At 45.7% G+C, this 21,429-nt stretch overlaps 1 non-coding gene across 1 annotated transcript; it reads right to left on the bottom strand.

The window, feature by feature from the left end:
* Nucleotides 1-461: 461 nt before the first annotated feature.
* On the bottom strand, nucleotides 462-567 carry LOC141625110 (small nucleolar RNA R71). The gene has a single exon (XR_012534907.1). It is a non-coding gene; the product is annotated as a small nucleolar RNA R71 (small nucleolar RNA).
* Between the last annotated feature and the right edge of the window lie 20,862 nt (nucleotides 568-21,429).

The following is a 21,429-nucleotide window of genomic DNA, read 5'->3' as shown; positions in this document are numbered from 1 at the left end:
ATTTTCCACCGATTGAAGAAGTTAATCACCAAGAAGCTACCGAAGTGTTTGAAAATCCTTTTGGGGTTTTAGAAGAAGAACCTAACACCATGGTTGAACCGGTTCCGATAAGAGACACTATGGCTCCTAAGCACATAGTGAATCCAAGCATCCAAAGGCCACGAATTCAAGCTAATAACTTTGAGATTAAAAATGCCTTGCTCAACCTTGTTCAAGACAACCAATTTGGAGGAGGTCCCTTGGAGAACCCAAATGATCATCTAAATGATTTCCTTGAAAATTGTGATATGTACAAATCAAATGGGGTTTCCGATGACGCGGTTCGCCTTAGGTTGTTCCCCCGTTCTCTTAGGGGTTCGGCCAAGGATTGGTTGAAGAATTGTGACCCGGATTCCTTCAAGACATGGGATGAGTTGGCTTCGACATTTTTGAACAAATATTTCCCGCCCTCACGAACGGCCAAAGTCAAGAGTGAATTACAAAGCTTTACTCAAGAAGAGGAGAGACCTTATATGAGGCATGGGAACGGTACAAGAAGCTCCAACGGTTATGCCCACACCATGGCATCTCCGAGGCCGAGCTAGTGAACAATTTCTACAAAGGGTTGACTCAAGACCTTAGGCTTTCATTGGATGCGGGATCGGGGAAAGGTGCCTTAGACATTTTGGGGCATAAGGCGGCAAAGGAACTAATTGAGGAGATGGCCTCAAGAACTATGGAATGGGGAAGTGATAGGCAAATGAGGAAGGGCAAGAGCAAGGATTCTAATTCGGTTTTGAATGTGGAGGTTAAGGGTATGCTAGATGAACTCACCCAACAAGTTGCTTTGCTAAATTCAAAACCTAAGGGCTCCGATATGAGGCAAGTCTTGTCGTGCGAGTTGTGTGGTGAACAAGGGCACACTCCCATTGGGTGTCCCTTGATTGCACCCCTAGGTGAGGAATGCTATGAGCAAGTAAATGGGATTTGGGAGTCCACGAGTGCAAGACAAGAGTTCAACAATAATAACAACAACCAATTTGTCAATGGAAAAAGAACTCACCCTTTCTTGTCTTATGCTTCACAAAACATTTAAAATCCCACCACTTCCCAACCTCAACAACAACCAAGGTTCAATCAAAACTCTCAATTCCAAAGACAAATTCCACCCGGTTTCCAAGGGAAACAATTCATCACCCAAAACCAACAACCATTTGGGGGTTTCAAGGGGCAAAATTTCAATCAACAACAAACCCAAAATTTCCAACCACAAAACCAAAACTTCCAAACCCCTCAAAAACCATCTTGGGAACAAGCTTTTGAACAATTGGTTATTGCAAATCAAAAATCCGACTCAAAGCTTGATAACCACATTGCCTCACAAAGCCGGGTGAATGATGAAATACGGGCATCACAAAAGGCTACGGAAACTCATGTGGCCCAAATTTCTCAACAATTGAGTCAATTGGCTCAAAATCCGGGGAAGTTTCCGGGTAATACGGTTAACCCAAGGGAGATGAATGCGGTGTTTTTGAGGAGTGGTAAGCAATTGGAGGAGGTTGAGAAATCTCCTAAGTGGAAGAGGAAGAGGGTGACTAATGAAGTTGTGAAAGAGCACCCGAGTGAAGTTGTGCAAGAAGATGAGATTATGGTGGAGAAGTCTAAGGAGGTGGAGATGGTTGATCCTCCAAAGCAAGATGAGCCTATTGCAACTAAGGCCAAAGAATGTACTCCACCACCAAGGGAGTATGTAGCACCGGTACCCTTTCCACAAAGGCTTGCAAGGCCTAGAATTGAAAAGAAATATGAGAAGTTTGTTGAGATCTTGAAGGGAATGAATGTGACTATTCCTTTCCTTGATATGATTACCGAAATCCCATCTTATGGCAAGTTTCTTAAGGAACTTGTCACCTTGAAGAAGAAGAATGGAGAGGTGCAAACCATCAACCTCTCCAAGGAATGTAGTGCTATTCTTACTCACACCAACAAGCTACCAAACAAGTTAGAAGACCCGGGTAGCTTCTCTATTCCTTGTTCTATCCAAGGGTTGGCTATTAAAAGAGCATTGTGTGATTTGGGGGCTAGTGTGAGCCTCATGCCACTTTCTATATTCAAGAGGCTTGATTTGGGAGACTTGAAACCTACTAGAGTTTCACTTCAACTTGCCGATCGGTCGGTCAAATTTCCCATTGGTGTGATTGAAGATGTACCCTCGGTAGTTGGGAAGCTTGTCATACCATGTGATTTCTTTGTTATGGATATGCCGGAGGATTACAATGTGCCTATTATTTTAGGCCGACCTTGTCTTGCTACCGGTGGAGCTATGATCGATGTAAAGAGTGGCAAGTTGTCTTTACAAGTGGGTGAAGATAGAGTGGAATTTGAACTCCACAAGTCCATGGAAGCTCCTTCTCTAGGTGACACTTGTTGCATTGTTGACATTCTTGAGAATCCCATGGAGGAGCATGACCCGAAAGCTTCCTCTATGGATCCTTTGGAGACTTGTCTTGTTAGTGGGTATGAGGTCGATGACAAAGATGTTGAGACTCTTGCATATGTATGGATGTTGGATTCGGCTCCTATTCATGAACAAGCTCCCAAATTTGAAGTGTTGGAAGTCGGTAAGAAGGAGGAGAGTTCCACGCCTCCTCCTACGGTTGAACTTAAACCTCTTCCCTCTTCTTTGAAGTATGAATTTCTAGGAAATAATTCCACTTTTCCCGTCATCATCAATAGTGCACTTGATGACACCCAAACCTCAAAACTCATTTCTTTGCTCAAAAGGTTCAAGGGTGTCCTTGGGTACACTATTGGTGACCTCAAGGGGATTAGTCCCTCTTTGTGTACTCATAAAATTCTTCTTGAAAATGAGGACGCATCCTCAATAGAGCCACAAAGAAGGCTTAATCCCATCATGAAAGAGGTAGTAAGGAAGAAGTCCTTAAGCTACTTGACGCGGGCATTATCTATCCTATTTCGGATAGTAGGTGGGTAAGCCCGGTTCATGTAGTTCCCAAAAAAGGAGGCATGACGGTAGTGCGAAATGACAAGAATGAATTGATTCCTACAAGGACGGTAACCGGATGGAGGATGTGCGTGGACTATAGGAAGTTGAACAAGTCCACCCGGAAGGATCACTTTCCTTTACCGTTCATGGATCAAATGCTAGAAAGATTAGCTCAACACAACTATTTTTGCTTCTTGGATGGCTATTCGGGATTTTTCCAAATCCCCATCCATCCAAGCGACCAAGAAAAGACCACCTTTACTTGTCCTTTTGGCACCTATGCATATAGGAGGATGCCGTTTGGGCTATGTAATGCTCCTTCTACTTTTCAAAGAGCTATGATGTCAATTTTCTCCGATTTCATTGAACAAGAAATGGAAGTTTTCATGGATGATTTCTCGGTTGTTAGGAAAAGTTTTGAAAATTGTTTGATGAATTTGGAGAAAGTTTTGAGTAAATGTCAAGAGTCTAACCTTGTGCTTAATTGGGAGAAGTGCCATTTCATGGTACAAGAAGGTGTTGTGTTGGGACACATAGTGTCCAATCGTGGAATTGAAGTTGATAAGGCTAAGATAGAGGTCATTGCTAGTCTCCCACCCCCCACCAATGTGAAGGGGGTGAGAAGTTTCCTTGGGCATGGAGGCTTTTATCGCCGCTTCATCAAGGACTTCTCTAAGATCGCGAGACCCTTGACCGAGTTGTTAGCCAAAGATACCCCTTTCTTGTTTTCTAACCGGTGTCTTGATGCTTTTAATAGGTTGAAGGAAGCTTTGACAAGTGCTCCAATTATACAACCTCCGGATTGGAGCTTGCCGTTTGAGTTGATGTGTGATGCGAGCGATCATGCCTTGGGCGCGGTATTAGGCCAAAGGAAGAATGGAAAGGTGCATGCAATTCATTATGCAAGCAAAACTCTAGATGATGCCCAAACAAATTACTCAACAACGGAAAAGGAGCTCTTAGCCGTGGTTTTTGCAATGGAGAAGTTCCGGACCTACTTGGTGGGAGCTAAGGTTATTGTGTTCACCGATCATGTTGCTTTGAGACACTTGCTCATCAAGAAAGAGTCCAAGCCTCGGTTGATTAGATGGATATTACTTCTCCAAGAGTTTGACATGGAAATTAGGGATAAGAAAGGAGTTGAAAATGTGGTGGCCGATCATTTATCCCGGCTCATCAACCTCAATGTTGACAATGGGCTTCCTATCAATGATCACTTGCCCGATAACCACTTGTTGTCCCTATGTTTGGGTGAAGCACCGTGGTATGCGGATATAGTGAATTATTTGGTCTCCGGGATAATACCACACGACTATGACTATCACAAGAAAAAGAAATTCTTTCATGATGTGAGGCACTATTATTGGGATGACCCATGTTTGTATAAGTCTTGTGCCGATGGGATGATAAGAAGGTGTGTTCCAAGAGAGGAAGCTACCTCCATAATGAGCCATTGCCATGACTTACCTTGTGGTGGCCATGCAAGTTCAAAGAAAACGGCCGCTAAAGTACTTCAATGCGGTTTCTTTTGGCCCTCTCTATTCCGTGACGTTGCCTTTTATGTTAAAGGATGTGACAAATGTCAAAGGAGTGGAAATATCACAAGGAAACATGAAATGCCAATGAATTTCATGCTTGAGGTTGAGCTCTTTGATGTGTGGGGGATAGATTATCAAGGTCCCTTCCCATCATCATTCGGAAATGAGTACATACTTGTGGCGGTCGACTATGTAAGCAAATGGGTTGAGGCGATCCCAACCAAGACTTGCGATGCTAAGGAAGTGATCAAGCTACTTCAAAAGGTCATCTTCCCAAGGTTTGGGGTCCCGAGAGTCCTCATTAGCGATCGTGGTACTCATTTCGGAGAGAGAGCATTGGAAGCTTTGTTGAAAAAGTATGGAGTGCAACAAAGGAAGAGTCTTGCCTACCATCCTCAAGCTAATGGGCAAGCCGAGATTTCCAACCGTGAGTTGAAGACTATACTTGAGAGAACCGTGAACAAATCAAGAAAAGATTGGTCCTTGAAAATTGATGATGCTTTGTGGGCTTACCGGACGGCCTTCAAAACACCGATCGGTACCTCACCATTCCGATTGGTGTATGGCAAGGCTTGTCATTTGCCGGTTGAACTTGAACACAAGGCATATTGGGCCATCAAGCATCTAAACTATGACTTGAAAACGACCGGTGAGAAGAGACTTCTTGACTTGAATGAATTGGAAGAATTTAGGCTAGAAGCCTATGAGAATGCTAAGTTGTACAAGGAAAGGACGAAAAGATTTCATGACAAGCACATAATTAGAAGGGAGTTCAAGGAGGGGGAATTGGTTCTTCTATACGATACCCGTTTGAAGTTCTTTTCCGGAAAATTGAGGTCGAAGTGGACCGGACCCTTCACCGTGGTCCGATCTTTCCCTCATGGGGCGGTGGAAATAAGCCAAGGAGACCGGACTTTCAAAGTGAATGGTCAAAGACTAAAGCACTATCACGTTGGCAATCCCGTCCAAAAGGAAATGAAGACCCTTGAAACCTTTCTAGTGAATTAAGGTTCTTTTCCATCCTCATCATGAAAATTTGTTGGCTTGTTTACTTGGTCGAGCCTACGACATAAAACAAGGGCTCTTCATGGGAGGCAACCCATGCATCTTTGTATATAACTTGCGTTCTAGACTAGTAGTGAGAGATTTGGAGTCGTATTTTGTCTATTTGGATTGGTGACGGAGGTCACTTTTGAAGAATACAAGCTTTATTTTCGTTGACCCGAAATCCCGACATCATGCGTCGGAGTAATTGTGGAAAACAAGAATCCCGGGGTCAATGAAAAAGCTCGAATCCCGAGTTGAAGAAAAATTGAGCAAATTGGAAGAAGACAACGAAAAATGGCTGAGTGTTGTGTTTTACCGGTGGACCGGCAGCCGGTTGGTCCACCGGTAGCGAGGCCAAACTCATTTGTTGAAAAATTGAAGAAATGGTGTGTTTTGCCGGTAGGCCGGCAGCCGGCTCACCGGCATAACGCACCTGGTTAAGCTGAAAAGTTGAAGAATTGATGATGAGGAGTGTGTTTTGCCGGCAGGCCGGCAGCCGGCCCACCGGCAGAACACAACTGATGACTTAGAAGAATTTGAAAAATTGGTGAAGAGGAGTGTTTTGCCGGTAGGCCGGCAGCTGGCTCACCGGCAAGACACTCATTCCTTGAAGCTGGGAAGTTGATTTTTGTGTAGGAGTGTGTTTTGCCGGTAGGCCGGCAGCCGGCTCACCGGCAGAACACACCTGGTTTATGGGAAAATAAAGAGAGGTGAGTGATTTGCCGGTGGACCGGCAGCCGGTTGGTCCACCGGCAGCGAGGTCAAAATTTTGGGGGATAAATTCAAAAAATTAGAAAAAGGGGGAGTGCGTTTTACCGGCAGACCGGCTGCCGGTTCACCAACCGGCAAAACGCACCATCAGACCAAATTAAAACACGCGATAATCCCTTTTCTTCATTTCATTTCTTCTTTCTTCCTCCTTCACTCCTCCATAATTTTTCCCCCTTTCTAACCCTAACTCCATTAAAACTCAATCAAACTTCCTCCAACCTTCACCAATCTCCTCCAATCATCAAGATGGCCGGAAGAAGAACAAGGGCCGACATAGCAAGGGACCAAGCGGCATTGATTGCTCAAGCGGCGACCGATACTTACCCCGATCCGGACTTTCCCACTGTCGAGTTTACCACACCTACGCAGAAGGGTAAGTTTATTCTCTTTAAAAATCGTCCCCTCACCCCTACTAAGTTCCTTCATCATCCGTCTTTGTCTACCCTTGGGATTGCTAGGGAGACGGAAGCTTTATTTACGGGGTGCGGTATGAGGGGGATATTTACCATGCATGAGTATACTTACCCTCGGATCACATGGGAATTTCTGAGTAGTCTTAAGATTAACAAACACCGGCAATCTGGGATGGTGGCTACCCTTAGCTTTAGACTCATGAACCGGGAACACAACATCACTTTGGGTCGGTTGGCTCAAATTTTTGGGCTAGAAAATGCGGCGTCGCATACCCCACCCGCTGATTTTCGCTACTCCCGTGTTTGGAAGGCGATTTCGGGCATTGATGATCAAGTTGGGGTGAAAAGGCCCGCGACAAGTTGCCACAATCCCGTCATTCGGGTGTGGCATAGATGTATGGGGTGCACCGTTCTTGCGGTGGATGAACCTTGGGTGTTTAGGACCCACGAGCTTGAAATATTAGGGTCCTACTTGTTCACGAAACCCACCCCCTTCCGAATTAATGTGGCTCACTACCTCGCCCTTAACCTATCCAAAATTGCAAGTTCTCCGGGGCACAAGGTCCCGATACATGTGGGTGGCATGATCACCCGAATTGCCCGTAACATGGACCGTCCGGTTGACCTTTCCACGATGAATTGGATACCCGGGGACACCTACTTGACAAAGCACTACATGGCCACCAAGCTTGAGTGGTTCAAGGTGAGCCCCTTTGACGATCTTGAATATTGGCAAATCAATCACAAGAACTCAATCCGGCTTCCAAATGTTACCGCGGTAAAAATTGAAAAGGACAAGGAGTTCTATCTCCTTGATATTGAAGAAGACCCTCCCACCGACCAACCTCCTCCCAATATTCCACGGGTTTATTCTAGGGACCGTAGACGCGACACTCCCTCCTCCCTACGATACGCCGCACCTCAAACTCACCAACCACCACCATGGCAATTTCAACAAGGGGAGGCCTCCTCCTCGGGTCAACCTACTTATCCACCCTTACCTCCATCTCTCACCGAATGGATGGAGAGGATGGACATTGCCACGGCGAAGGCCGCTAGTGAGAGGGACGTGTTGGGGAGAAAGTTGGACCGGATATACTATGATCAAGCTACCGGTACTTATCCCATCTATGATGATTTTTGTCGACGGGATTACGTGGGCTATGAGGACCCTCACCCCTCTTATTTCACTTGGCCCGATGGGAACTACCCAAAGGATGGGAGTATGGTCCGCGGAGGCTTTAACCTCCAACCAGACTACTTTGCTCGACCCGTTTTCCCGCCTATGCCCGAGTCTAGACCGGAGGGGCATGATGCCCAATGGTTGGGGGGAGTTCGGCCCTATTTTGCTAGTGATGCGGGTGCGTCGGGATCCGGTGGTTTCACGGGAGGTGATGGCGGTGTGATGAACATGAGTGGAGACTTCACGGGAGGTCTTATGGGTGCCGGCGGAAGTGGAGGTAACTTCACCTTCAACCCCGAGGATTTAGTTCAAGGCTCCGACTTGAATACCGGAGATGATATCAATGATGAAGATTTTGATGATGTGATGGGGTCTTAGTCCCAAGAGGCCGAGTTGATGGCCTATTATTACTCCCTTTTCAATCCAAATGACAAGTACGATCTCTCCCTTTTATCCAAATTTCTCATTCATGTTTAAATTTTTCGCATGCATTTAGTTGATAATTCATTTAGTTGCATCATTTAGGATTGCATTAGATTTCAATTTTGTAATATATTGTCACATGTAGTAATTGCATTCACTTAGCATAACTTGCATTGTCATTTCAATTTTGCATATAGAATAGAGCATGCATTGCATTTTCAAAATAAAAAAAAAAAACCAACTAAAAATTGAAAAAAAAATCAAAAACCACCAAAAACATGTTATTTAATTTCACTAAATTGCCCTCCCATGTCTATAAATAAGTGTGGGGAGGGCCTAAAAAAAAAAAAACATGTCTTTTAATTTGAATTCCCTCCACACATTTATTTCAATTTGGAAATAATGTAAATAAATAAGTGTGGGGAGGGAGTTCTTATATCAAAAACACCAAAAACATGTCCTTTCCATTTTTTTAAAAAAAAAAAAAAAAAAATTACCAAAAATATGTTATTTTCTTTTCAAAAATTGAAAAATACAAAAATATGTTGCTTCCTTTTTCTTATTCACTCCCTATGCTTTTGTCCATTGAGGACAATGTACATTTCAAGTGTGGGGAGGGAAATATCCACTCTTGTGAATATTTGTTTATAATTGTAAATGTTTATAAATTAGAGAAAATGCCTAAAAATTGAAAAATTTCTGAAAAGTTCAAAAAATTTGCATTGTATATATATGTTTTGTCTAACCTTTGGCATGGCACATTGACCACTTGAGGCAAAAAGGAGCTAGAAGACCGCTTGGTATAATCCTTCCTATCTCTTGCTCCTTTTACTATTCTTTCTTTTTGGTATCTTGGATATTTTGAAGGAGAATGGGAATTTTGTTGCTTTGGGTGTCTCCTTGGGAGACCGTTTGGAATTTTGGTGTTGATGTGCTGCTAGGTTTAGCCAATTTGTTGCATGTTTCATTTCGTGTTTGTTTAAATTTCCGCATGCATTTGTTCACATGTAAATACTTGTTGTATTTCTTTCTTTTGCATTGAGTTTGTAAATAAGTTTTTAAGGAAGAACATGGTCAAAGGAAGGGAACCAAGTACCCCCATGATGAACTAATGTGCCCTATTGTGCCTTTACCCTCCTCGTGACTCGCACCCGTGGCCTCTTAGTTAGCCGAGGAAGGAGGGCTTGACCAATGAGTCTAGACCGATCTTGTGAGACCTAGGGCCGTAGACTAGACCTTTGGCTCGACTTAGCTACTCAAAGTTAAGGGTAGAGCCTCCTAAGGTGGGTACATTCATACCCCGCCCTCATCTAGGTTCGAGAGTAGGTCTCCTCGCGAGGCGTGTCACATCATTACGCACAAGTGTGTCGCATCGTCCTTAGATCATGAAATTGCATTACATTTTTGTGCATATGATTTGAAGCAAAAATCAGTTTATATGAACCTCACATAGCCAAATAGCCTTGTTTTATTCCCTACATTGTTTCCCTTTTTTATTCACCCCCTTTGAGCTTAGCCTTTTCATTTGGCAAACCCACCAAAATAGCTACATTCCCATAACCACCCTCCCTTAATCAAGAATTGGTCGGTTTTTGTAGTTGTGTTGTAGGAGGTGATTTGGGGGATAGTGATGGATAGTACACCTATCCATTTGGGTCGGAATTCGGTATGGTTTGGCTTTATATATATAAATAAGAGGTTTTGAAAAAAAGAAATGAAAAAAAAAAAACAAAATAGAAAAGTGAAAAGGTCATGAAAAATCAAAAGAAAAATGAGTTATGTTGTATATATTTGTTTGTTGTCACTAAAAAAAAAAAAAAAAAAAAAAAAACAGAGAGAAAAAGGCAAGCAACACCCCTACTCATCATTTAAAGGGGGTAGAAAAAGCCGTTGCTAAATAAAAAGGGGCAAATTGATGTTTTTCCAAAAATGAGTCGGGTCTACACATTTTTTGCATGGCTTGGGAAACCGAGTCGTTGTTACGGTGTAGACGTTACCATTTGTTGAAATAAAAGGAGTTTTATCGAATTTTTCCTACTTGAGTTGGGTTTATGCAATTTTTGCATAGTTTTGGTCATCATTGCTATGTTAGGGCATAGACGTGTCTCATGTGTTGCAATAAGAGATGGGATGTGATGTGTCGACGATCCTTGATTTGAGCCCCACATATCCAAACGGTGCTTGCACCAATCCCGTTTCGACCTTCTCCTTAGCCCCGTTGTAACCCCTGCTTCATGTTTTGTGCATTTTCCCGTTGTTTGCATTTCATTGGACATAGGACGGTGTTACACATTAGATTGCGGGCACGTTTTCGCTAGTCGAGTTAGTTGAGTGATTTTGGTTACTTTTTGTCACAAAAATCACCTTGTTCTTTCATTGAGTGACGAGTGAAAACCGTGAGGATGTCGTTGCCTTGGTCCCCTTAGTCATGGGTCCTTTGGTCGAATCTTGTGTCGGCCTTGTAATTCTCGGCGGACTTGCCCTTTCTTCCCTTTCCCCGCTCTTGAATTTGTTTCTTGAGCATTGGTCACACAAGGGTTGCTTTTGTCACATTTAGGGGGTTGGCACCTCAATTGGCACTTCTGAGACGGTACTCCCGACCGAGACCATGTTTTGTTGTTTGAAAAATCCGACCACTTAGATGAGGAAAGTGGATCATTTTGTTAGATGCATTCTATTTGTTGATTATGTGCTTTCATGATGAATGTGTCAAAAGTTTTGTAGCAAGACCCAACTTGCCTTGCAATAGGGCACTCTCCCCTCATGGGTGTCAAATTGTGAGTTGAAGGGGCGTTGAGTGCGCTAATACTCGATCGGCTTTAGTAGTAGTTTAGTTGAGTGATGCTTATATTGTGCATCCACTCTCCGTATCTATCATAATGCTTTGTACATTTGGTTTAGGGACTTACTCGGGGACGAGTAAGGCTTAAGTGTGGGGAGGTTTGATATACGATTAATTTACTTCTAATTCCCTCATTCTTTTATGCATACCGACTCATATCGAGTCGGTTTCGGGTGTTTTTCCTTGCGTTTTGTGCCCAATGCCCGTACTAGTCACTTTGTGCATCCTTTTGCAGGAAACGGCCCAAGTATGGAGGAATTGGGGCAAAAAAGGCACCCCATTGCCTTTACATGAAGAAGAGGTGAAGAAATGAAGAAGAGTGTGTTTTCTTGCGTGAGACCGTGGTCTAGCCACCGGCAAAACACATCCCAAGGAATTACTCAAGAATTTGAAGAAAAACTGAAGAAAGTGTTTTGCCGGCAGGCCGGCAACCGGCCCACCGGTAAAGCACAGCAGGTGGAATTAATTGAAGAAATTGGTGAAAAACAAGCTTGACCTCGCTGCCGGTAGGAGCACCGGCAGCCTGGCCGTCCATGACATTACGCACCATAAAGAGGAAGAAGAAGTCCTGAAGAAGGTGTTTTGCCGGCAGGCCGGCAACCGGCCCACCGGCAAAACACAGATGCCAGATATTTTTTAATCTTTGCACGGTTTTGCCGGTAGGATCACCGGCTGCCGGTGGACCGGCAAAACGCAGCACACGGGATTTGGGCTTTTCTTCCCCTTTTCTTCCTAATCTTGTACAAGCCTATAAATACCCCCTCTTAAACCCTTTTTTACACATAACCCTAGATCCAGAATATTTACCCTTTCAAGCTTAAAACTTTGTTAATCTCTTTGTTAATCTTTCCTTAATTAGAGAAGTTATTCAATCAATTAGTGATTAAATTTGGGTTTGTAAGAAGATTGAAGGATTTCCTTCTTTATTATTTCTATCCAAATTCCTCTTTCACTATTTTGTTGGTATTAATTCTTTCCCTATTTCCATTTGTTTACATTTTGTTCTTCCTTCAAGTTTATTTTGATTGTTTATGTTAAAATTGTTGTTGTTGTTTGTTTGTTTCATCATTGTTCATCTTTTCATTGTTCCTCTTTGCTTTGATTCTCCTTCATTTGTTCATGCTTGGATAGTTGTCCTTAAAGACTTAATCTTTGAGTTGATTTGGTTAAAGATTGTGCCTTTTAGATTAGTTAACCTTGTTATTAGAATAAATCTCTTTTCTCTTAATTATTGTTGATTTGTTGCATGTTTAGTAGTAAGATTCATCTCCTCACCATGTTTGTGACCAAAGTTTCCATCTTTATTGTTTATTTTGCAATTAGGACCATGATTAGTGAGTAGTCTCCTTCTAGGACTCGGTTTGGCCTGATATGGGTAATTTCACTAATTAATTGTCACTAAGGCTAATTTGTGGGGAAAATTGGTTAGGGTAGTCTTGGGGAATTTTCATGCTTAAGGTTTGGTTTCCGGGTAGTGTCGGCTTTTGACCCTTGTCCACCAACGGAAGTTGGTTAGGTTGTTAGTCGAGTATTTGGGGACCGACCCTTGTCACCAACTAAGGTTGAGACCGGAAGGGAGAACCGAGGGAGGGTGCCTCTAGGCTAGTGTTTGAAATCGACCTCCGGAAGGGGGAGTGGGATGACCCGGAATATGATGAGGGCTTAATGACCTTGACCATTTACTTGACCTCCTTGGGAAAATGCATGTTCTTGGGGTTGTCGGGTTTTGAGTTAGGGAGACCGGCTTTCGAACCCGGGAGGGGGGTTAGTCGGAGTAGCTAGTGTCCTAGTGCGAGACCGGAAGGGAGGTTCTAGGCGAATTAGAGCCATCTCCCCCTTACCTTTCTACCCCTTTTGATTAGCCGAGACGATTAGTATGTGGAATTACTCATATTCATGGTCGGACCGAGTTCTAGTCTTTCTCTTTATTTGATCTATCTCCTATCTTTAGCTTGTTTTTACCTTATCTTGTTGTTTGTCTTTAAATTTGTTAGTTTAGCGTTAGTTTGTTACTCCCCTCTTTGTTATCTATCGACTTAGCTAAGCTCAAGAATATAGACAATTAGTAATCACCCCTACTCCTTGTGGATCGACCCTCTAGAGTGTACAACGATAAAATCGTGCACTTGCGAGGTTTAACTTGAGACCATCAGATAGCGAGCACTTGGCCGACTTGAGCGAAACATTTTGTTCACTAAGAAAATACAAGATGAAACTTAACCCAATGAAATGCAACTTCGGTGTCCGGGCAGGTAAGTTCCTCGGCGTGCTTGTCAGCGCCAGGGGAATTGATGCCAATCCAGAGAAAGTCCAAGCGATACTGGACCTACCGGAGCCGAGGAATCGAAAAGAGGTTATGATGTTGACCGGGAGGATGGCGGCTCTCGCCCGTTTCATCTCTCGGTCAGCCGACAAGAGCACCCCATTCTTCAAAGTGTTGAAGGGGAATAAAGACTTCAGCTAGGGGGAGGAACAGAGCACAGCTTTCAGGCAACTGAAAGCTCATCTTCTAACTCTCCCGAACCCGTCTGGGCCGATCTTTGGGGAGACGCTATATCTATACATAGCAGTTACCCTCGCCCAGGGCCGTGCCGTAATCATCGAAGAGAAAGCCAGCCAGGCACAACCAATCCAATTTTTCCACCATACACTGTTGGCCGCCGAAAGAAATTACCCACTGATCAAAAAAGCAGCCTTTGCTGTCGTCGTTGCCGCAAGGAAACTAAAACCTTACTTCGACGCACATTCCGTGACGGTCCTAACCGACCAACCATTGGAGAAAGCATTGGAAAAATTCGAAAAATCCGGCAGGCTCATCAAATGGGCAGTAGAGCTATCCGGCTTCGGCATTCAATACAAGCCGAGGCCCTCGATAAAGGGGCAGGAACTTGCAGACTTTCTGGCCGAGTGCACATATTAAGAAGAACCAAATCCCGGAGTGTGGGAAGTATACACCGACGGTCCTCCACGACGAACAGCTCAGGAGCCGGCATCCTTATCATCAGCCCAAACGGGGACGAGTTTGAGTACGCCTTGAAGTTTACCTTCTGGGCCTCAAACAACGAATCCGAATACGAGGCGGTGATAACTGGAGTCGAGCTAGCTAGAGCTGCCGGGGCGGAGCATGTTGTGGTGAAAACAGATTCACTCTTAGTCACTAATCAAATCAGAGGAGAGTATGAGGCTCGAGACGACGGGATGGTAAGATACCTGGAAAGGGTAAAAGCTGACACCGCAAAATTGAAATCTTTCCAAATCCAATGCATCCCTGTGTCCGAGAAAACCGAGCCGACGCTCTCTCAAAGCTTGCCAGTTCAACCATCAAGAATGTCACCAACCGTCTTTGGTGGATATCAGGAATGCTAAAAGCATCACTGAGACCGTCGGCATGGTGGGCGACATAGAAGCCGAGATTACCTGGATGACTCCGATAATGAAATACAAACTAACAAAAGAGTTACCGGAGGACCGCAGTCTCTCCCAGAAGATAAGAAGGATCGCCGCTAGGTACTTGGTGTTCGAAGGAGAACTATACAGAAGGTCCGTGATAAGACCACTTTTGAAATGTGTCGGCCCAGCCGACGCGGAGCTCATACTGACAGAGATTCACGAAGGCATCTGTGGACATCACATGGGGGCAAGAAAGCTAGCCCACAAAGCTCTCCGAGCCGGCTACTTCTGGCCTACCATGCCTGAGGATTCCAGAGCTAAGACCAAGAAGTGCAAGAATTGTCAGATGCATGCTCCGGTGATACACGCACCTTCCCGAGACTTGCAACCAGTACTTAGTCCCCTGCCATTCGCACAATGGGGGATGGATTTATTAGGGCCATTTCCGACGGCCTCCGGAGGAAGGAAGTACCTGATCGTCGCCGTTGACTACTTCACCAAATGGGTCGAGGCTGTCGCGGTACCTGCCAAGACCACGGCGGCCGTAAGAAAGGTGATTTGGGAGAACATCATAACTCATTTTGGGTTACCCCAAGTCATGGTATTTGACCACGGCCGAGAGTTTTGGAGTGACATGGTGATGAACTGGCTAGAAGAGCTCGGTATCAAGTTCGCATACTCCTCCGTCTGCCACCCTCAGAGCAACGGGCAGGCGGAAGCAGCTAATAAAACGATCCTAAACGGGCTAAAAAAGAAGGTTGAAGATCTAAAGGGAAGGTGGGCTGATGAACTACCCGGCGTCCTGTGGTCCCTTAGAACCACGGAGAAAGAAGCAACGGGGTGTAGTCCATTCCACCTAACCTATGGGTCTGAAGCCGTCCTACCAATTGAAGCAGCGGTGCCGACATTCAGAAGGCAAACCTTTGACCCAGTCGAAAATGAGGAAGGCCTGAGAGTCTCCCTAGACCTGGTCGAAGAAAGTCGAGACACGGCACGGCTCAACTTGGCAGTATATCAAAACCGGATGAGAAGAGCATACAACCGCAGAGTCCACAAAAGGGACTTAAGAGTAGGAGATCTAGTCCTAAGAAAGTCGGCCGCGACCAACAAAGGAAACATCCATGGTAAAATGACGGCCAACTGGGAAGGACCCTACAGAGTGGTTGAAGAGATGAGGCCGGGGACATACCGGCTGACAGACGTGGAGGGAGTGCCTCTAATGAGCCACTGGAACATAGACAACCTAAGGAAATATTTCATATAGCGGCGGAGGTGTCCGAGACCGTTGTGGGCACCCCAACGTGTGATTACACCTTATAAAAAGTGATCCAAGTTTTCCATCAAAATACTTGTCCCCTCCATAGTCATGCCAGAATAGACGCCGCGGCCAAAGCCAGGCAGTCACTACCGAAGTACAAAAGCGTATAAGCACTGTTGAGACGCAAATCTGACTGCCCCGGCCAATCCGGGAGTGGCAGAGGAAGCGATCAATATGTCTATAGATACGGAAAGCAGTCGAAACGTAAACTCGGTTGCCTCGGCCAAAGCCGGAGTGACGAGGGAAACGCGATTTGCCAACAGCAGTTGATACTCGCGAAAGCGACCAACATGCTTAGGAACGTATAAGTACGGTTGAGAAACGCAAATCGGACGCCTCGGCCAGACCAAGAGTGAAAGAGGAAGCGATTAACACGTCTAAAGATACGAACTCTGTCGAGCCGTAACCCCGATTGCCTCGGCCAGACCGAGAGTGACGGGGACACAACGACCGATACGCTAACATGTTCACAACGGCGGTTGGGAAGCGCAAATCTGACGCCTCGGCCAGACCGAGAGTGAAGGAGGAAGCGACCGACATGCCAACATGTTTAAAAAACATTAAGTACTGATTGAGATACGCATTCTAACCGCTCGGCCAAGCCGAAGGTAAAAACGAAAAGAAAAAAGCGCTCAACTACTAATGAAAGAAGACAACTGAATGAAGGATTGTGATCAAAGCCCCGGCCAAGCCGAGGGCCAATAAACAAACTTTATTAAACATGTTTACAGGTGATACAAAACGAAGTCGACGGCCGTCCCAATAAGGATAGCCTAAACTCAACCTACCAAAGTTTTATAAAAAAAGAAGAAGGAACAACAAAAAGTATCACGTTGAGACAATGAAGCGCCAAAAGGATGGCAGGGAGAGAAGGCTCAAAAGTTGGCCCCCGAACAGCTGAAGCTATCCGAAGGGCCAGGTGAGTCTGGTGACGACCGCCCGTCTCCCTATGCTTGTTGCTGCCCGCCACCAGCAGCAGCAGCATCATCTTTGGTGGCCGGCCCAGAGGAAGGCTTGGCAGCTTCACGTGCCCTTGCCCTTTCAGCCTCCTCTCTGGCCTCCTTCACCTTTGCAGCATGGGCCGCCTTGGCCTCAGCTTCCTGAGCAGCCTTCGCCGCCTCCGCCTTCTCCGCAGCATTGGCCTTCTCATCCAGAAGCCGGTCAAATTCTTGCCACGGGAAGGAGCCTTCAAGAACGAGCTCTTTGATCGCCTCCCTGGTAGCCTCTTCAGCTTGGTCCCGGTACTGGGCATACATGTTAGGGATGACAACGGTTTGCAGCGTCTCAATGTCCTTCTCCCTCTGGGCAAGGACAGCCTTTGTGCTCTTGTGCGCCTTTACCTCAGTCGAATGCAGGGACTTCTACTTTTCCCTCTGATCAACCATGGCATTATAGCCGCCCTCAAATTTGGCTTTCTCCTCCAGCAGCTTAGCATCGTCAGCCACCGCAGCCTCAGCCTTGGCTCTCTCGGCTAGGACCGCCTTTTCAGCGTCCTCCCTAAGCTTTTGCTCAGCGAGGAGGTCCTTCTTGACGGCCTGGAAGTCCTCCCTCCACCTCTCGGCCTCCATCTTAGCAGCGGCAAGATCGAGCCTAAGCCGTTCAACCGCAGGGGCAGCTCGAGCCATGACCGTTTCTTGCTCCATAATATGAGCGTCGGCTAGTTCATTCCACTTCGCCAGCTTCTTGCACAACCTTGTGCCTTCCGCCACAAGCTGAGCGGCGGAAGGCTTCAGGGAGGAGGAGTCGACGATGACATTTTGATTGCCCGTCTGCACAGGCCGCTTCTCCGATTGCCGTTCCGTGAGAGGGGGCAGCGAGTGGTTGATCTACAAAAATTCGGACAAAGCATCCATGTCAACATTCATTGACATGTCGAAAGCTTGTCATCGGGAATGCCTAGTGAACCAGCTAAACCGAGCCATAGGTTAGATCCGTATCACCTTGGCCTTCTTGGTTGGAGGCCCCTTTTTTCTTTACCGGCCTCGAATAATAGCCGGCGGCAGACTCGGTCTCTTTTCTCTTATTCAAAGAAGGAGGAGCCTCCGCAACAGTGACCTCCTCCTCAACATCGATGACCACCTGCTGCTTTTGGACCACATGGATTGAAGACTGAGCCGGAGTTGACGCCGTCGCCGCCGTAGACGTTGTCTTTGGTTTGCGGCGCGGCACGTTACCGGCAATCTGCGCCTGAGCCGCCGTCACATCTAGTGCCTTCAACTGCTGGTCCATGAGTTCGTTAGGAGCCGGTCGGCGATCACGTGACTGGGCCTTAGGATGCAGCTTAACAACTCTCCCGTTCTCGTCAAGTCCCAACCTCTGGAGAACGGAGACAGACAGTTCCGGGCCAAATCGGTCTGCAAAAGAAATAAAGCAGGAGTTAAACAAAAGAAATAAACCAAGATTCAAAATACAGAAACATAAAAAGCAAAAATGGGCCTCACACCGACCCCACTCACCCTGTTCGAGGGCCGGTATGAGGCCGACGTGGCAGAGCAGCTCATCCTGAAGAACGATCTGCGTCGGCGGCATCCATCCCTTCGGCGTCCCATCCTTCTCGGCCTCAAACAGCCTCATTGCCCGTTGTTCGTCCTCATTAAGATAGACCCTGCTGGCGTCCATCTTAAGCTTATTCCGGGAGACATATTTGTCATGCTCCCCTTGGTTCTCACACCGCAAATTGACGCGGCTCTGAAAGGACCGGGGCAGCGAGTAGTCCTCCGGAACCTCAACGTATACCCACCGCCCCTTCCAGTCCTTACAAGACGTCAGCTTGGAAACGGTGACGAACCCCGTCTCGGTCTGTATGCTATACCACCCCGAGCCGCCTAGGATAGTCTGTTTAAGATGGTAGAGCCGGCGGAAGAGGTTCACCGTTGGGGCCTCCCCTTTGAAAATACACAACCATACAAAACCAACAATCGTCCTGATGGCCAACGGATGCAGTTGGCCCACGGCGACATTCATGGCTTTAATAATAGCAGCAACGTATTCATTCAGAGGAAACCGGAGCCCATACTCCAGGTGTCTACTGTATACGCCGATACAACCCTCGGGAGGGCAACAGACGGCCTGACCCTCCTCAGGGATAACAATTCTATACCCCCTGCCGAAGGAGTAATGGTGTTCAAAAAGTTCAGAACCAGAACAACTGGCGAACTTGTTCGTCCTGCACGGTCGGGTCGACGATCGATCGGCAGCATCACCGTGCCCCGAAATAAGCGGCCTCCTTACGACAGAAGGGGTCGCCTCATCATCGTCATCATCAATACCCTCCAAATATCTCTCATCAATTTCGGGAGAAGGAGACTTGGGACCCCCAAACCTTATCGGGGTGACAACCAGTGCCTCCTCTTCATCAGGACACGACGGTTCGCCCCCCGGCGCAGAAGTACTGGGTCCAGCATCAGCAGAAGACATAATAACAACAAAAATTTGACAAATAAAAGTTGAAAAATTTGTTTGTTTACCTTGGAAAAGTGTTACGCCGAGTAACGCTTTGAAGACTAGAGAGAAGTTTCTTCGAAGAAAGCTAGAGAGAAGAAATTTTTTTTGAGAAAATGAATTTTTGGTGGCCAAAATCAGGGGCTAACTGCTCTATTTATAGAGCAAAGCCCATGAAACGGACCAATCAGGGCAAAGCCCACGAAGCGTCAACCAATCAACACCGATCCACGTGTCAAGCATGCAGCACAGAATGCCAATCGACGTATCTTCTTCAACACGCTCCTTGACAGAATACCAAACGACGTATCTTCTTCAACACGCTCCTTGGTATCTACTTGCCAAACGACCCGCTGTTCAACCAAGCTTGGCAAAGACGGCCGGGGCAATCGAAAGCACACCAAGCACTCTCAACCTCGGTCTCGGCCATCGCCATTTTCTTTTCCACATTTGATGTCCATTACACATCCATGTGGAGGGGGATATGATACGGCTGAGCGAGCGAGTAACCAAGCCGAGGAAGAAGAAGCCGGGGAAGAAATTCAACTTGCGCAGAATACGCTCAACACTCATCGAAGGTCCATACCACGGCATAGACTACACTGGGGGCAAATTGATGAGGCATATTCTGCACCCGCTGACCGAGTCAACATATTGAGTAAGGTAAAAGACATCCACAGCAAGTCAACATATTAGATGACCCTAACAAGCGCGACTGTCGGCTGTCATTTGGGTCTCGGCTAGCAAGTGCCCGGTAGGAGACATATCCGCGTACTCATATCCAAGACCCCTCGGCATGGAGTCAACAAGGCCAGCCGGCCTGCCATGGGTCCCTCGGCCGAGGGTAGAACAGTCTTTTCACCTGCTCTGCCACTTGGCCACTACGTGACAAAAGGTGAAAGTCTATAAATACTCCACTTCTCTCATTGAGAAAAGGATCCGAAAATAATCGAATAATCCATAAACTCACTATTAATCTGGTATAAACTCCCTTATCTCTCTACAATATACTTTGCCAAGTAACACACAACTTAATCCCTTTAAGTTTACTGACTTGAGCGTCGGAGTGAGTACGCTCGGTACCAAGCCGAGCCCTCAATTTGTTCATTGTTTCAGGAGAGGCCGAAAGGAAGAGTCAAGCAAAGTCATCATTCAACAAAGCTTACGTGGTCATAACACTGCTCCGGAATTACACTCGGAACAAAGAAATCTTTAGTTTGACGTAGTAGTCCCAAATCACTGCTCGCGATAAGTATGTCATCGACATATAAGACCAAAAATGCAAACTTACTCCCATTGATCTTCAGGTAGATACACTGATCAACAGTGTTTTCTTGAAACCCAAAGTAGGTAATGGTATTATGGAACTTAATATACCATTGCCGAGAAGCTTGCTTAAGCCCATAAATGGATTTCTTTAATATACAGACTTTGTCCTCTTTGCCATCAATAACGAAGCCTTCAGGCTGAGCCATGTAGACTTCTTCTTCCAAACTCCCATTCAAGGATGCCGTTTTCACATCCATTTGATGTAGCTCTAAGTCAAAATGAGCTACTAAAGCTAATATGATCCGTAAAGAATCCTTCTTAGAAACTGGAGAGAAGGTTTCATTATAATCAATGCCTTCTTTCTGATTAAAGCCTTTAGCTACCAGTCTGGCTTTATGTCGTTCAATATTACCTAAGGAGTCGCGCTTGGTCTTAAAGACCCACTTGCAGCCAACAGCCTTATGACCTATTGGTAAATTGACCAACTCCCAGACCTCATTCTTAGCCATAGACTCCATCTCTTCTTTCATGGCATTAATCCATTTATCGGAATCATTAACGTTCATAGCTTGTGAAAACGTAACCGGATCAGTATCCATACTAATGTCTAATTCACATTGTTGTAGATATACTTCATAGTCATCTGGAATAGCTGACCTTCTAGGTCTTGTGGACCTTCTTAATACTATTTCAGGTGCTGTATCAACAATCTCAGTGGCGATGTTATCATTCTGGAGTGAAGGGTTATCAACATTAGGTTCCACAATATCGACTGAGTCAACATTATCATTATGTGGAACTTCATCAA

The sequence above is a fragment of the Silene latifolia genome, chromosome X (assembly GCF_048544455.1).
Source record: "Silene latifolia isolate original U9 population chromosome X, ASM4854445v1, whole genome shotgun sequence".
Classification (NCBI taxonomy): Eukaryota; Viridiplantae; Streptophyta; class Magnoliopsida; order Caryophyllales; family Caryophyllaceae; genus Silene; species Silene latifolia.
Note: the sequence above shows the minus strand (reverse complement) of the source record. Positions and strands in the feature narration are given on the sequence as shown.